This window comes from Pan paniscus, chromosome 1 (assembly GCF_029289425.2).
Source record: "Pan paniscus chromosome 1, NHGRI_mPanPan1-v2.0_pri, whole genome shotgun sequence".
Classification (NCBI taxonomy): Eukaryota; Metazoa; Chordata; class Mammalia; order Primates; family Hominidae; genus Pan; species Pan paniscus.
Genome location: NC_073249.2, coordinates 40,712,880 through 40,730,013, shown reverse-complemented (window position 1 = coordinate 40,730,013; position 17,134 = coordinate 40,712,880). Strand labels below are relative to the sequence as shown.

Below are 17,134 nucleotides of genomic sequence, written 5' to 3'. Positions count from 1 at the left end.
TGGTAGTTTGTATTTCTGTGGGATCGGTGGTGATATCCCCTTTATCATTTTTTATTGTGTCTATTTGATTCTTCTCTCTTTTTTTCTTTATTAGTCTTGCTAGTGGTCTATCAATTTTGTTGATCCTTTCAAAAAACCAGCTCCTGGATTCATTGATTTTTTGAAGGGTTTTTTGTGTCTCTATTTCCTTCAGTTCTGCTCGGATTTTAGTTATTTCTTGCCTTCTGCTAGTTTTTGAACGTGTTTGCTCTTGCTTTTCTAGTTCTTTTAATTGTGATGTTAGGGTGTCAATTTTGGATCTTTCCTGCTTTCTCTTGTGGGCATTTAGTGCTATAAATTTCCCTCTACACGCTGCTTTGAATGCGTCCCAGAGATTCTGGTATGTTGTGTCTTTGTTCTCGTTGGTTTCAAAGAACATCTTTATTTCTGCCTTCACTTCGTTATGTACCCAGTAGTCATTCAGGAGCAGGTTGTTCAGTTTCCATGTAGTTGAGCGGCTTTGAGTGAGATTCTTAATCCTGAGTTCTAGTTTGATTGCACTGTGGTCTGAGAGATAGTTTGTTATAATTTCTGTTCTTTTACATTTGCTGAGGAGAGCTTTACTTCCAAGTATGTGGTCAATTTTGGAATAGGTGTGGTGTGGTGCTGAAAAAAATGTATATTCTGTTGATTTGGGGTGGAGAGTTCTGTAGATGTCTATTAGGTCCGCTTGGTGCAGAGCTGAGTTCAATTCCTGGGTATCCTTGTTGACTTTCTGTCTCGTTGATCTGTCTAATGTTGACAGTGGGGTGTTAAAGTCTCCCATTATTAATGTGTGGGAGTCTAAGTCTCTTTGTAGGTCGCTCAGGACTTGCTTTATGAATCTGGGTGCTCCTGTATTGGGTGCATATATATTTAGGATAGTTAGCTCCTCTTGTTGAATTGATCCCTTTACCATTATGTAATGGCCTTCTTTGTCTCTTTTGATCTTTGTTGGTTTAAAGTCTGTTTTATCAGAGACTAGGATTGCAACCCCTGCCTTTTTTTGTTTTCCATTTGCTTAGTAGATCTTCCTCCATCCTTTTATTTTGAGCCTATGTGTGTCTCTGCACGTGAGATGGGTTTCCTGAATACAGCACACTGATGGGTCTTGACTCTTTATCCAACTTGCCAGTCTGTGTCTTTTAATTGGAGAATTTAGTCCATTTACATTTAAAGTTAATATTGTTATGTGTGAATTTGATCATGTCATTATGATGTTAGCTGGTGATTTTGCTCGTTAGTTGATGCAGTTTCTTCCTAGTCTCAATGGTCTTTACATTTTGGCATGATTTTGCAGTGGCTGGTACCGGTTGTTCCTTTCCATGTTTAGTGCTTCCTTCAGGAGCTCTTTTAGGGCAGGCCTGGTGGTGACAAAATCTCTCAGCATTTGCTTGTCTGTAAAGTATTTTATTTCTCCTTCACTTATGAAGCTTAGTTTGGCTGGATATGAAATTCTGGGTTGAAAATTCTTTTCTTTAAGAATGTTGAATATTGGCCCCCACTCTCTTCTGGCTTGCAGGGTTTCTGCTGAGAGATCAGCTGTTAGTCTGATGAGCTTCCCTTTGAGGGTAACCCGACCTTTCTCTCTGGCTGCCCTTAACATTTTTTCCTTCATTTCAACTTTGGTGAATCTGACAATTATGTGTCTTGGAGTTGCTCTTCTCGAGGAGTATCTTTGTGGCGTTCTCTGTATTTCCCGAATCTGAACATTGGCCTGCCTTGCTAGATTGGGGAAGTTCTCCTGGATAATATCCTGCAGAGTGTTTTCCAACTTGGTTCCATTCTCTGCATCACTTTCAGGTACATCAATCAGACGTAGATTTGGTCTTTTCACATAGTCCCATATTTCTTGGAGGCTTTGCTCATTTCTTTTTATTCTTTTTTCTCTAAACTTCCCTTCGTGCTTCATTTCATTCATTTCATCTTCCATTGCTGATACCCTTTCTTCCAGTTGATCGCATCGGCTCCTGAGGCTTCTGCATTCTTCACGTAGTTCTTGAGCCTTGGTTTTCAGCTCCATCAGCTCCTTTAAGCACTTCTCTGTATTGGTTATTCTAGTTATACATTCGTCTAAATTTTTTTTCAAAGTTTTCAACTTCTTTGCCTTTGGTTTGAATATCCTCCCGTAGCTCAGAGTAATTTGATCGTCTGAAGCCTTCTTCTCTCAGCTCGTCAAAATCATTCTCCATCCAGCTTTGTTCTGTTGCTGGTGAGGAACTGTGTTCCTTTGGAGGAGGAGAGGCGCTCTGCGTTTTAGAGTTTCCAGTTTTTCTGTTCTGTTTTTTCCCCATCTTTGTGGTTTTCTCTACTTTTGGTCTTTGATGATGGTGATGTACAGATGGGTTTTTGGTGTGGATGTCCTTTCTGTTAGTTAGTTTTCCTTCTAACAGACAGGACCCTCAGCTGCAGGTCTGTTGGAATACCCTGCCGTGTGAGGTGTCAGTGAGCCCCTGCTGGGGGGTGCCTCCCAGTTAGGCTGCTCGGGGGTCAGGGGTCAGGGACCCACTTGAGGAGGCAGTCTGCCCGTTCTCAGATCTTCAGCTGCGTGCTGGGAGAACCACTGCTCTCTTCAAAGCTGTCAGACAGGGACATTTAAGTCTGCAGAGGTTACTGCTGTCTTTTTGTTTGTCTGTGCCCTGCCCCCAGAGGTGGAGCCTACAGAGGCAGGCAGGCCTCCTTGAGCTGTGGTGGGCCCCACCCAGTTCGAGCTTCCGGGCTGCTTTGCTTACCTAAGCAAGCCTGGGCAATGGCGGGCGCCCCTCCCCAGCCTCACTGCCGCCTTGCAGTTTGATCTCAGACTGCTGTGCTAGCAATCAGCGAGAATCCGTGGGCGTAGGACCCTCCGAGCCAGGTGTGGGATATAGTGTCGTGGTGCGCCGTTTTTTAAGCCGGTCTGAAAAGCGCAATATTCGGGTGGGAGTGACCCGATTTTCCAGGTGCGTCCGTCACCCCTTTCTTTGACTCGGAAAGGGAACTCCCTGACCCCTTGCGCTTCCCAGGTGAGGCAATGCCTCGCCCTGCTTCGGCTCGCGCACGGTGCGCGCACCCACTGGCCTGCGCCCACTGTCTGGCACTCCGTAGTGAGATGAACCCGGTACCTCAGATGGAAATGCAGAAATCACCCGTCTTCTGCGTCGCTCACGCTGGGAGCTGTAGACCGGAGCTGTTCCTATTCGGCCATCTTGGCTCCTCCCCCCACTAAACCAGGTAATTTCTAAGTCCTCTTCAAAATCTCTTCAAATTCTAGAAATTAGTGTCTGCAATGTATGGCATGAATTTCTAGGAAAACCTCTTGTAAATGGATGCTGCTGGTTACTAAGGAGAACTGAACTAGACAGTGAATTTTTGCTGGTTATTATTGTTTTCTCTTTCTCATGGATAAGATTAAATTAAATGTGAGAATACAAATGTTATAATTTATAGTTGATAATTGGTGTGTATTTTGCTAATTCGAAGTATAAAACCAATGTAGTTACCACGTTGGTTGTTGATTTCCTCCTCAGTGAATTGCTATACTTAATAGAAATATTGCTTTATGCAATAGGAAATTCATAAACAAAATATAAAATGATTGTGGTTAAAAGAACACATCAAATTCGGTTAAAATAAAAATTATTCTCACTTATGAGAACAATAGTAATTTCCACTTTGAGCTCCTATTAACAATTAATAAATGTTCTAAACCATTACATGTATTACCTCATTTAATTCCCAAAATAGTTTTTTGAAGATTGTTTTAGTTTTCTAGATGAGTTACCTGAAGCCCTAAAAGTTTAAATGCCTTGTCCCAAATAACCACCTTGCAAAAACTAGAGGCAGAGATTTGAACCCAGGTCTATCTGACTCCAGACCTGAAGCTTGTGCTTCAGATAGGGTTGCTACTTGCCTCAGAGCTCTCCGCCCACGTCAGGTACAAGGCATGCCCTGTGAGGTAACTGTACCTTTTATTGCTACACCATACAGTGGCCGACCACTGACTGTGTATTATCTCTGATGCTTCTGGACATCTTTCAAATAAGTGTGATGTGTAATAATTTCATATCACAAACTCAAGTGTGGAAAAAAATACCATTTCCACCTGATGACAAGAAATCTGCATATTTTCATATAGTCACAAAATTGAAATGAAACTTTTTTGGCATAAACTCAGCCATATTAAGAGTTCATTCCTTGTCTCCTTTCTGGCCAGGTGTCATCTAATGTTTAGAGGAGGGTCTTACAAGCAACCAAAGGGTGATGAGGGAAAAATGGCGAGAGACATTGCATTTGCCACTCCCTGCCCTCACCCTTTGTTGGCCTAGGATGCTGTTTACTCTTTGGCCATTAGCTTTGATCCCTAGGGCATGTACTGCCCTTGTCCATGGTCCTGCAGTTACCTCTCAGTACCAGAACTCATGGCTATCTCTGTGTGCTAATGTTATCAGGCCCCTTTAAATCTACAAGGTATCCCTCAACCATTTCCACTTGTCTCCTGGAAGCTCAGAAAATTCTGTATGCTTCCCTTTGCTACTCCTAAAGAAACCTAGGAGGCTGTTTCAATTCAACTTTGCTAGACACATAATGCCACTTTACTATTTCAGTACTGCTGCTCCATGCTGGCATGCAGGAATTCTCTCCTGACTCTTCAGGTTTTACCAGCACAGTGAAGCCTATGTCTTCTCTGAGACCCCTTGTTCCTTCAGGACCTGCCCCACTGGGTAGCTGGCAGGACACTGGGGCCCTTGTCAGCTATCATCTGGTGTCTCGTCATGTCCCCTTTTATCCTTGCCTACATACTTCTCCTCTCCCTCCCCCTACCACCGGCTCCATTTTTGTCTTGTCTCCAGGGCTAAATAAAATGGCTCTTCCATTCTTTTTTAAGTCACTTGCTTATGTCATGCACTTTATGCCATGATTCCTTCAGGGCTTTACCTCTGATACTGAAAAGGGCCTGGCTCTTACAAATCAGAAGCAATAATTTTAAAAAATCTATTTAGAAACTCAAAAAGCCCAGAACTTACTGGGTTTTCTCTCCCTTTACATTACTGCTCTAATAATCTTAATCTCCCTTGGGGCAAAGGGTGCCTCTGATTTAATGGGAGAAGGATGGCAGGATAACTTGTGGAGGTGAGGAAGGCACAGGAGGTAGGGAGATTCTTGGGTAATATCTCAGAATAGTCATCAAGCAATAAAGGGATGCAGTTGATAGTGAAAGCCGTAAATGCTCAATTTCTGAGGCTTCTCATTCATTCATTCAATAAATATTTGTTAAACACTGACTACCTGCTATCTTAGGAGCTGCATAAACAGCAATAAACAAGGCAGACAAGGCTGCTGCTTTCATAAAGCTTTTATACTCTAGTTGGGGGAGACAAACAATGAACAAGAAAACAAATGTATAAGGTAATGAATTACATATAGTGCTAACTAAGAAAACACATTGATGATCTATAGAGCATAGGGAAGAGGTGGGGCAGCTACTTTAGACTGGTCGGGTAACGAAGGTCTTTCTTAATGTCAATATCTGAAATGAAACTGAATAGTGAGAAGGAGCCAGAAATGGAAAGATCTGGGGGTCAGATGCTCCATGGAGAAGGCACAGCAAGCACAAAGGCCTGCATAGACAGCAGCTAAGGACAGGAGGAAAATCGGAAGGATGTCTGGAAGCATCATGAGTGAGAAGAGAGGGTGGCGCAGAGGTCTGAAAGAAGCAGGGGCCCGATAAAGGTCTTTCATGGTGGAGTTTGAATTTTATTCTAAGGGCAAGAGGAAATCATATAGGATTATAAGCAAAAGAAAGACACAGTCATTTACTTTTAAAAACATTCTATCTATCTGCTGGGTAGAGAATAGCGTACAAAGAGGCAGGAGCAGAACAGGCAATAGCCTTAAGGGTTCTGCATAGAAAAAGCCCTATGAGTAGCTCTGCCTGCTAGTAGTGTTCCAGATTTCAGCCAATATCAGGGAAGTCCAGAACTCCCCTTCAACTAACCTGATGAATGGTCACTAGGATGTAGTTCACTGAACTTCAGCAGCTTTTCCTGCCCCTCCTCTCTGTCCAACTGGAGCCCTTTGGAGGGAACTCACTCAGGGAATGTTGTGCTCTGTAGGCGCCGGCTAGAGACCACCATGAATCCAATTATTTTCTCTTATCTAAATTGAGGCTTCCAAGGTGGTGGTGGGGGTGCCTCTTTCTTTCTTTGCTTCATTGTTTCCCCTACAGCATTATCATAGTGCTAGGCACATACCAAGGAATCAAAGAACATTTGTTGATTCAGAGATTGATTGATTCTGAGGCACTTGAGTACATTTGTAAATATCCTTTGAGGATCTTGCATCCCATTGGAATAAAACACTTCATGTTTTATTCAGTTCTTTCCCCATATGCAAATGTGCAGGTGCCCCAATGGCATATAGATAACATCATTACACACACACACACACACACACTCCTGCACACCAAAGAAATGACTGCTCACATAGATGACACAATTAGAGGAAGTATTGGGGTTTAATGCAAGAATGATTGGATATATTCCCCAGATGCTTACGTCCTGCATTTGCAGGGCATCCTTTCCTACAAGCTCCATGAAGCAAGAGTTAGTTAAGCTAGACAACCTGGGATAGAGCAATAAAAACTAGACAAGGAGCCAGGATGTTTTTTGTTCTAGGTCTACAATTCGTAGCTATGTGACCTTGAGCAAGTCACGTCAGCAAGCCAAACTTCAGTTTCTGATCTGTAAAAATGAAATAAAAATAGTTGCTTTGAATAACTTTTATATTGGAATGAAGCATCAAATAAAATCATGTAAATGAAAGTGATTTGTAAACTGTAAAGTGAAATGTGTGAGAGAGTTACAAACTAATTTTACCACAGCCCCTGTCAAATGCTAACCGCCCAACCCTGCAGAGCTGGAAAAAAAAAAAGAATATGTCAATGTTTTTAAAATGGTGGAATCAGATCACTGGGTCCATTTCAAATTGCTATAAAAAGCATATAATTAACTTTCAGGATTTTACATTCCTTGACTATTCAGCAACAGCTGTTTCCATAGTTCTTCCGAGGTATTTGAGTTTTCCTCATATTTTATGCTTTTTTTTGCAATAATTGGATGTCCCCATCTTCATCACCAAGGAATATATTGATGCTTTTAAATACTATCTATGATATGAAGAAGTGAGAAGTCACTTTCGTTCCTTATTCAAATTTTTCTATTTCTAAAGTGTATTCTTTCTTTGATTATTTATTCCAATGCTTTAAAATATCAAGATCATGTGTGGGTAGGTGTCCCAGACTCATAAATCAGGATGTAATATCTTTTTAATGGATTGTTTTTCCATTTTGAAAACTAAATACATTAAAAACAAAAAACAATATCTACTATGAACTATCACCATCATATTATAAAAGCAAGAACCTTTGAAATAAATGAAGATTAAATTCGTGGAAAATTCCTTCTTTTGATTAATAACTTTGTTTTAATTGATATTTTGAATTGTATTTTTAATAAATGATATATTTGATGTGGTTCTAACACTTAAAAGGTACAAAAGAAGGTTCTATCCAAAGTTTTCCCATTTGGTCACTGATCTGCTCAGCTCCCTTTCTCAAAGTCAATTGTTTATCAGTTTTTTGTGTATACTTCTAGAGCTTTTATGCACACACAAATATTTACGTGTTTGTGTGTACTTGTGTGTGTGTATCTTTACTATACAAATGATAGCATGCCATACAAATTTTTATTCACTTTACTTTCTTCACTTAATAAATTTTGAGATTTCTCCATATCAGCTTGTAGAGAGGATCCTGCCTGGTCTTATGCATGGCAGCATAGTATTCTATGGTATGGATACTCTGCTTACATACCTGCTGACAGACATTTATTTAGATAGATTCCTGCCAACAGACATTTAGGGTGTTACCACTCATTTGTTATTGCAAACAATCTTTGCTGAATGATCTTGTGTATTCACCATTTTATTCATGTGCAATATATCTTTAGAATACATTTCTAGCAGTGAACTTGATCAGTGTAAATGTATGTTAAATACTGACAAAATGCCCTCCTTTGATGTAGCTCCAATTTATATTTTCCCTAGGAGAGCCTATTCCCCCATGTCTTTTTTATAACAAATTTTGTATCTTTGACAAAGAGAGATGAAAAATAGTATCTCTCCTTGTAGTTTGATTTTTGTGTCTCTTAACATGAATGAAGTCAAGGACCTTTTTACATGATTAGTAGCCAATTGTATAAATTTTTCTGTGAACTGTATGTTCACGTCTTTCATCCTTTTTTTTTTCTTTCGGGATGTTTGTCTTTTTGTTAAAGGCTTATGTGAATTATTTTTATATTACAGAAATTGGTCTTCTGTCCATGATAAGATTTTTAAAGAAGTATTTTTTCAGAGTTTATCACAAGCTTTTGATTGATTATATTTTGCCTTAAATGTATGTTTTCTAATTTACTGTAGTTTGGTGTATTAATATTTTCTTTTAACTCCAAGATTTGTGAAATGGTTAAAAAGGCCTTCTTTCTACACTATGAGATTATAATTTGTTCTCTTAGTTTCCTCTGGTAACTCTATGGTTTCACTTTTTACCCCTAATTCTTTGATCCAGTTTTAATTTATCCTGGTATAAGACTTAAAGTATGAATTCAACTTAAATTTTTTTCCAGATGGTGACCCAGTTTTCCAACAAAATTTATTGAATAATCCATCTTTTCTCACTAATATGAAATGAAAATTTATCATATACTAAAGTCACATAAGTCTTTTGGCCTATTTCTAGACTTTCAGTTCTGTCCCATTGGCTGCCAGTTTATTCATGTACCAGAACCAAAATTTTATTATTGCAGCATGATATTTTAATATCTGATAATGAATTTCTCACTCCATTTTACATATTTTTAAATTTTGTTCCTTTTCTTTGTTTTTCCATTTGAATTTCAGAATAAGCTTGTATGCTTCCAGAAACAAATCTTATTGACATTTGTATTGGAATCATGTTAAATATAAAAGTTCAGCTCAGGAATAATTGATATAGTCTTATGTTGTTGAGTCCTTTTATCTCACCATATGGTATGTCTAGCGATTTGTGTAGGTTGTTACATTTCCTCAGTAGTGTATTTTATGAGTGCGTGCACACACACACAACTTATTAAGTTTATTACTAGAAATTTTATATTTTACACTTGATCTTAGCCAAAAGGCTGAGAAGTGATGATATTTTATATTTTAAAAATCAACCGTAAATGGTGTGTTTCCTTCTAGTAGAGCTTTAACTGTTTATTGTTTTTACATAAGAAAGCTATTTTCTTCCTTTCCCTTTTACCTTACTGAGTTTAGTTTGTAACAGTTTTTAGTTATATGATATACAAATAGGTAACTACAACTTCTAAGTTACATGCCTCTAATTCCTGCCTTTCATATGATCCCATTTGCTAGTACTTCCAGATGATGTTGAATAGCACCAGTGATGTAGGTCATTCTTGCTCTATTCCTAATTTTAACACATTCTGACTATTAATGCTTCTAGTGTTTTCTTAATAAGCATAATGCTGGCTTTGCAGTTGCAGTACATTATATTATATTAAAGAAATTTAATTTATTTCTATTTTATGGACTCTTCTCTTTTTTCCTTTTTTAAAAAAGCAAATCTAAAATGTAAAGTGCCTTTCTTCAGTACCTATGGAGAAACCTGATAGTCTTCTTTCCTCCTTAAATATAGTGAAATATGGTAGTATGTTTCCTAAGGATCATCTTTTTATTCCTAGAATAAACCCCACTTTGTCAGAATGGTTTATAGTTTTAATTTATTTAGGACTTTTGCATCATATTAGTACATGGAATTCATCTGTAGTTTTATGTTTCTGTGCAATCTTTATCAGGTTTTGATGTACAGTTTCATATAAAGATTATCCCAAGAGTTTGGTAGTTTTCTTTCCTTCCACCGTCACCACTCCGCCCACGCTCTGGAAGAGTTTAAATGAGTTTAATTCTGTTCTGTAAAGGTGTAGTAGAATTTCTGAAACTGGATTTTATGCCTTTGGTGTGTGGGAGAGGGAAGATATTAATAGCTTTCTTATTTCATTTATAGAAACTGGTCTGTTTAATATTTCTAGTATATTGTCTAGTATACTTTCCATTTCATCTATGTTTCCAAGTTTGTATAAAACTGAGCTAGGTAATTTATTTAAATTTCCTCTATGCCTTTGGTGCTACTTCTTATCAATCATTTCTTACTTTGTGCATTTGTGCTTCCTTTTAAAACTGTTTAAATATTTTATTTTATTTTAAAATCAGCTTTTGAATGTATTTGCCTTCCTTTCAGTTTCAACTTCTTTGCTGTGATGGATTTTCTCTGCCATTTAGTTTTTTGTTGTGTTCTATAGATCATGTCTCAGATCCTCCTGTTGCCTTGAGTTCTTGTACTATTTTTTTGTGTTCTTTCACCAAGATGATTGCTTTAAATTTATTATTATTATTATTTGGGCAAAATATCATAATTTTTAGATCCTCTATCAGTTCCTTTTGGGACACTCATCTTTAAAGGAGGTTTTTGTTTTGTTTTGTTTTTTGTTTGTTTTTGTTTTTTACCTAAACCAGCAATTGCTAGAGGTTTCTGTTGGCAGAAGTCAGGACCATGTCTCAGGCTAGTTAGAATTTTCTTTATTCCCAGGAGCTTGTATACAAGCTATTTATCCTTGGTTCCTCCACAACCAAAGAATAAACAAAGGTGGGCAGGTTTCCACAATTTATAGTCTGTTCCTCTGTCAAACTGCTTCAAACAAATCTGACCTGTTTATGTGATTCCCTGCATGGCCTTGCTGCTTCTCCTTGGGACCAAACTGTACTATTGGTGCCAGCCTATGAGCTCTGGTCCCACTATTGCCTGTAGGAATTTAGCTTGCTCCTCAACTGTTTTTGTTAATCTCTGAAAGGAAAAGGAGAAAATGCTCATTTGTGTTATGTCTTTAAACTGGAAATGTTTGAATATCTTACACAATAAATATGACATTATTTATTTTACATTAAAGTAGAAAACAAAAAACAAACATTGAGCCGGGCACAGTGGCTCACGCCTGTAATCCCAGCACTTTGGGAGGCCAAGGCAAGTGAATCACATGAGGTCAGGAGATCGAGACCAGCCTGGCCAACATGGTGAAACTCTATCTCTACTAAAAATACAAAAATTAGCCAGGCATGGTGGCGGGTGCCCATAATCCCAGCTACTCGGGAGGCTGAGGCAGGAGAATCGCTTGAACTCAGGAAGCAGAGGTTGCAGTGAGCTGAGATCACACCATTGCACTCCAGCCTGGGGGACAAGAGCAAGACTTTGTCTCAAAAAAAACAAAACAAAACAAAAAATAACAACAACAACAAAAAACATTGATATTGCTTTGAATGAAGTAACTGGTAAATATGCATAGTTTAACTCCAGACCTGTATACTTCATTATTGTCTATTTGGTGTCTAACCCGGCACTTGACACATGACCCTTCAATATGTATTTAGGTGTTGAACTAATGAATATATGCTATAAATGATACTGAACAATTACCTTAAATCAGGAGTTGCACACCAGTACAAACATGGCCTGCCAATATGTTCTTTGGGCAGAATAGCATTTGTTAAGCAGGGTGTGCACTCTGCAGTTCTTCCTACACTCTATTGTTTTGCCTAGCTGCTTTATCCACACACTTTATTTACTTGACCTCTGAAGTTATTGGATATGGAGACCTCTGCAAATACTTGGTTAAATATGTCAGATTATATTATCTGGACATTCTTATTTTTTAAAAAAAAATGTTATCACACACAAACGCAATCTAGAGTTTAGCAAAATTGTAGTCAGCCTGGAGTAAAATTTGGAAGTCAGCTTGAGAGATGATTTAACCCATCCATAGCCTCAGGGAAAACAGTGCTTCATTCATTACAGGAGTCTGCCTTCTGGACCATATATTATACCTTGCATAGAATCCAGGAGGAATAAGTAAAATGAAGTGGCACCCAATGGCTGTCAGTGTCTAGTTACAACTTCTCAGCTTTCTAGAGGTCTGATCCTGTACCAGGTATCCAAGGGCATATGCAGAGAGCAGGAGCTCTGCTCCATATGCCCCTGGAGCTACCCATCTTTCTAACTAGTGATCCATACTCAACCTTTTCCAGGAAGCTCAGCTGAATAGCATGGGCTGTATTTGAGAGTATGAAGATTTTCTCAAGGATTTAGGTCCTCTGATATGTTTCCTTTGAAGTACTCTCAGGAGAAAATGTTCTGAAACAGAGTGAGGCATCACTTCAGCTCTGGCCAGTGAACTCACATTTATTTTATTCCAGGTGAATCCATCTTAGTATAACCTGCCAGCTGAGTACATATAGAGAAGTGAGGAAAAAAGGAGGGACTACACAGGATGATAATCTGATCAATATTCTCTGATCATAATATGTGGATCTTTGCCTCTTCTAAGATCTGACTACTGAGATGCAGGAAGCTACATCTCAATTCCTATTCCCTCGGTCCTGACCCTACAAGAGTCAATTTTCATTCCCTTCAGCAAGTTAGAGTTAAAGATGGTTCACGGAGACTGGAATAAAGCAACACCCTAGAAAAAAACTTCATCAGAGCAATGCTAGTTTCAGAGTACTGTGGAAGCGTCCTCCGCTAAGGGTAGGACAAACAGATTTCCAGCCCTACATGTCCTCTTCTTGGGAACTGCTAAGAGTTTTTCAGCTTCTATGGAGTAAAAAACCATAGAACAAATTGAGAACTTTAGAATGCTAAAGGAACTTAAAAACTGTCTATCCCAATCTCCTTATTTTATGGAGCAGATAGCAGAACTCCAGGGAAGAACTGTTACTTACCCAAGGTTACAGAACTAGTCAATTGTTCTTTCTGAGGCTCTACACTGCTTCACTTTACCAATTTCACTGTACATGTATTATATGCCAGATATGATTAAGGGTTGTGAGACACATGAACATAAGACAAGTTCTTGCTTTTGAAGAACTTTAAGAGAGGTAGGAAAAAATGATAATTTCAGGAGGCAAAACATTTAAATTTAGGGCCATATTTTCTCTTCTTAAAAGATTAAGGACAGATTATATTCTTAATCTTTTGATTACAAAGAGACAAAGAGCATTCAAACAGCTGAACTCTTATTGTATTGCCCACCAAATACAATAGCAAGAAATATATAGAAACTGTCTATTACTGATGGTTCTCTTCAATAGTGTTAACAAATCTGGATCCCTGGATTCATTTGATTCCCTAAAGCCCACAGCCAAGTGTCTTCAAGGACAGTGGGGTGACTGCTGCAATAAGGAAATGAGGCAGGAGAGAGGGCATTCTGGCTGTTTTGGCAGAACCGAGTGTTCTTGGTGGTGGCGTGTTCAATCACAGTAAATTTTTGCCTTACTTGGAAATACAGAACAAGAATTCCAGTGTATACATAGAAACATATACAGAAGAACAAAACTATTAGGATTTCACACCAAAACCCTTTAAATAGGAATTTATTAAACATTAATTGTTCCCTCTTTCAGTACAGAGACAGGAAGTACAGAGACAGGACCTATGTTTTTGGAAATGCTCCCAAAATAGATAACATGTTCATACCATTTTCTTCCCATATCCTCTTCTGAGATTTTCACAAGTTTCCTAAAATAAGATAGCAATGCACATAAGGAGCTATCAGAACATAAACAGTACATCGAGCTCCCGGCAGCCATCAAGGTGATAGCTGAGCTGGGTCCTACAAAGAGAAAGACTGCACCATGAAGAACAGTGGGAAGGCATATCTACAAGAGGAAAGAATATGGGGACACACACACAGAGCTATACCAAAGAATGGCATGTGAGGAGCTATATGCCAACACCCTCTTTAAAAAGGGGGAAGCTGGCCGGGTGCGGTGGCTCACACCTGTAATCCCAGTGCTTTGGGAGGCCAAGGCAGGCAGATCACAGGTCAGGAGATCAAGATCATCCTGGCTAACACGGAGAAACCCCGTCTCTACTAAAAATACAAAAAATTAGCCGGGCGTGGTGGCGGGCGCCTGTAGTTCCAGCTACTCAGGAGGCTGAGGCAGGAGAATGGCGTGAACCCAGGAGGCGGAGCTTGCAGTGAGCCGAGACTGCGCCACTGCACTCCAGCCTGGGCAACAGAGCGAGACTCCGTCTCAAGAAAAAAAAAAAAAAAAAAAAAAGCCGGGGGAAGCTGAGACCAAAAGTAACCAGGGCAGGTCCAGGAGTAGTAGCTAGTTAGTAGCAAAGCAAATGGAGAGCCCCAGTTTTCTGACTCCCATGCCTGTTGCGCCTATTCTTAGCATCTCTGCCTCTGACCTCACGTCTCTAGAAGGCCGCAACAAACAGGGGAGGCAGGATGTACCTACAACATTCCTTTGTTTTTTCCAATACTCTACTAGTGTCTAAAATATCTTTGCTATAGCAAGCTAGCTTGCTTTTTTGGCAAGCTTGATTAGAGCAAGAAAAAGTGCTGAATTTCCAATATGCAAATTAAGTTAAAGGCTACCCAGGGATGAAGGAGCCCTACAGGAATGCTTTATTGACTGCTGCAAATTTACCCAAATAACTATTTTTTTAAAAAACAACAACAAATAAATTGAGTTCCAACCTCCTTTGTTCTTCCCCTTAGGAGTCACATGTTTTTCACCTCTAATTTCATATCATTGTTGAAGTGGTGCATTGTGCATTATTTATAAGTGGAATTCAAATGAAGGTGGCTACACTAAGAAACTAGAATTAGATTAATCACAAAATGTATGGATAATAGCCATTTGATCTTTAAGTGCTTCGTTTTAGTGGGTGTAAACAGGGAGTAGAATTTAATTTTCTTGGCTAGTATTAGCAGAAAATATATAAAATACTGTGTGTTCTTTCTATAGTTACTCCAGTAGTATTTGTGCAATTATAGCCTTTTTGTCCCCAAGGAAATCAATCTAAAATAGTGAGGGCTTCTGAGAGGTATACTGACATTAGGGAGATTGTATTTTTAAAGAACAAGAAATTAGGTGGCTCAGAACAGTTCTATGTTGGTATCGTTGTACTACTTGGACTGGGTTAAGATGACAAACCTCTTAATAAGTACCAAACTTATTAAGCCCCCTTGCATGGTGTCTTAAAGTGTTGCAGCCATAAAATTTAAAATTTTAATCCAATTAGGCTCCTATTAACTCAAGAGGTAGTTAGAATTATGGCTTTATGGGTCTCCCTGCTTCCTTCCTCAAAATGAGGGGTTATGACTTTCAACCAAGGAAATCAGCTTTATCCATGAAGTTGGAAGAAGATCAGTTCATTCAGCAGAGGACCAGCTTCTTCCTGCATTCCTGTGTGGACTTCAGGAACCTGACACATTGCTCCACAGCTCCTTTTGGTCCCCATGTGTCCCTCATCATTTGGAAGTCCTGGGCAAGCTCCCCAGGATGAGGGAGTATCAAGAAAATGGGCTGCCTAGCTGTTGTAAACCCAAGCTCTGGAATCAAGCAAACTTACGTTTGATTTTGGCTTGATCCTCACAGGCAATAAGAGCTGGCATAAGTAGCTTGAGATACGCCTCAGTGGTATCTTCAGTAACATAGCGATAATATTGCCTACCTCCCAGGCTCCTTGAGAGGAGGAAATGATACTTACAAAGTTTTGGACACACGGCAATTGTCCAACTCTAAGAAGATTTTCTTACAAAACAGGAGAAAACAAGATAGCTCAGGCTTTTGGAGTCTTTTTATGTGCCATGGGCTGTGTCGAGTGCCTTACTGTATTAGCAAAGTGATCCTTCTTCCGTCTATTCAGTGGCAGAACCAGGGTGAAATCCAGCAGCCTGGCTCCTGAATGTGAGTGCTTAATCACAAAGCTTTGCAATGGGCCCTCCTTGGAGCAAATGTGACCTAGCATAATGACCCAGGAACATTCTGTGCCTCCATTTCCCCATTAAAAAATGAGAACATAAGAAAAGCAAGCCTGCCACCAAGGTTCTGAGTGTCTGGTATGCTTTCAGACTGCCGTGGGCATTAGGCAGCTGACACATATATTCCATACCTCTCTTTAGGGTCTGTTGCCAGCCTGGCAGATATTTGTGGGTTTCTGATCAGCACCTTAAAGAAAACAAACAAAAATAAAAACAGAGATAAACCTGCAGTCACTGTCTTTATTGGAGCAATTTCTAATTCAAACAGTAAGTGCTTGTGACTAAATGAAAATGCAATGGTAGTTAATAACTCTTATTCTCCTCTAATTTGAAAATAATGTGAAATCAGTTTAGTAAGACTGGAGTGAACAAGTATAAGGTGAATAAACTCGTACAAATCTCTACCACAGTCAAAATGACAGCCTCAGAAACTCATTTACAACTGTAGACTATATCTTCTGAGCTTTCAGAATAAGGTGGGAGCTCAAGTTGATGGTCTTATGGTCCAACTTTAAGATATATCCTGAATCAGTCCTTTTTTTTTTTTTGCAGGGACATCAATAACCCTTCAGTCTAAACCAAGGATCAGCAAGTTATCTCTAAAAAGTTAAAGATAGTAAATATTTTAATCTCTGTGGGCCATAGAGTCTCTACAGCAACTACTCTACTCTGCTATGTAGAGCAACAGCAGCCATAGATAATACAGAAATGAAAGGACATGACTGCATCCCAATAGAGTTCTATTTACAAAAATGGGTGATAGGCTGAGTTTGACCCATGATTGTAATTTGCCAGCCCATGGTCTCAACCACCGTGACCTTTCAACATCTTCAGTTACTGTTCTTACTCCTTCACTATGAACCCTGTCTAACTAAGGTTCTAAAAGGATATGCCACTTCCTTGCCTAAAATGCTGCATTGCATTCTTATTGTACTTAAGTTAGAAGCTAAACTTCTTGGCATGGCATCCAAGGTCCACATATTGGGAGCCACCTGTCAATCCAGTGTTTTCTCACATTGTGCTCACTTCAGCTCACTTTATTTCTGTGGTTTTCAGCTTGTCAATTCAGGGCCTTTGCACATGCTCTTTCCTTCCCTTCAAAGTCCTCCTCCTCACTTTCTGCTTCCCAATCCTCCAATTCAAATTAGATCATTTCTCATACCTCCCATAGTATTCTACACTCTCCCTTCAGAGCACTTAACTAATTCAAA

At 39.2% G+C, this 17,134-nt stretch overlaps 1 long non-coding RNA gene across 1 annotated transcript in view; it reads right to left on the bottom strand.

Moving 5' to 3' along the window:
- Positions 1-17,134, bottom strand: part of LOC117977042 (uncharacterized) — a 400,174-nt gene that overhangs the window by 66,580 nt on the left and 316,460 nt on the right. Inside the window, exon 4 of the long non-coding RNA XR_010110183.1 lies at positions 16,055-16,110. This is a non-coding gene — a long non-coding RNA (uncharacterized LOC117977042). The remainder of the gene's footprint in view (positions 1-16,054; positions 16,111-17,134) is intronic.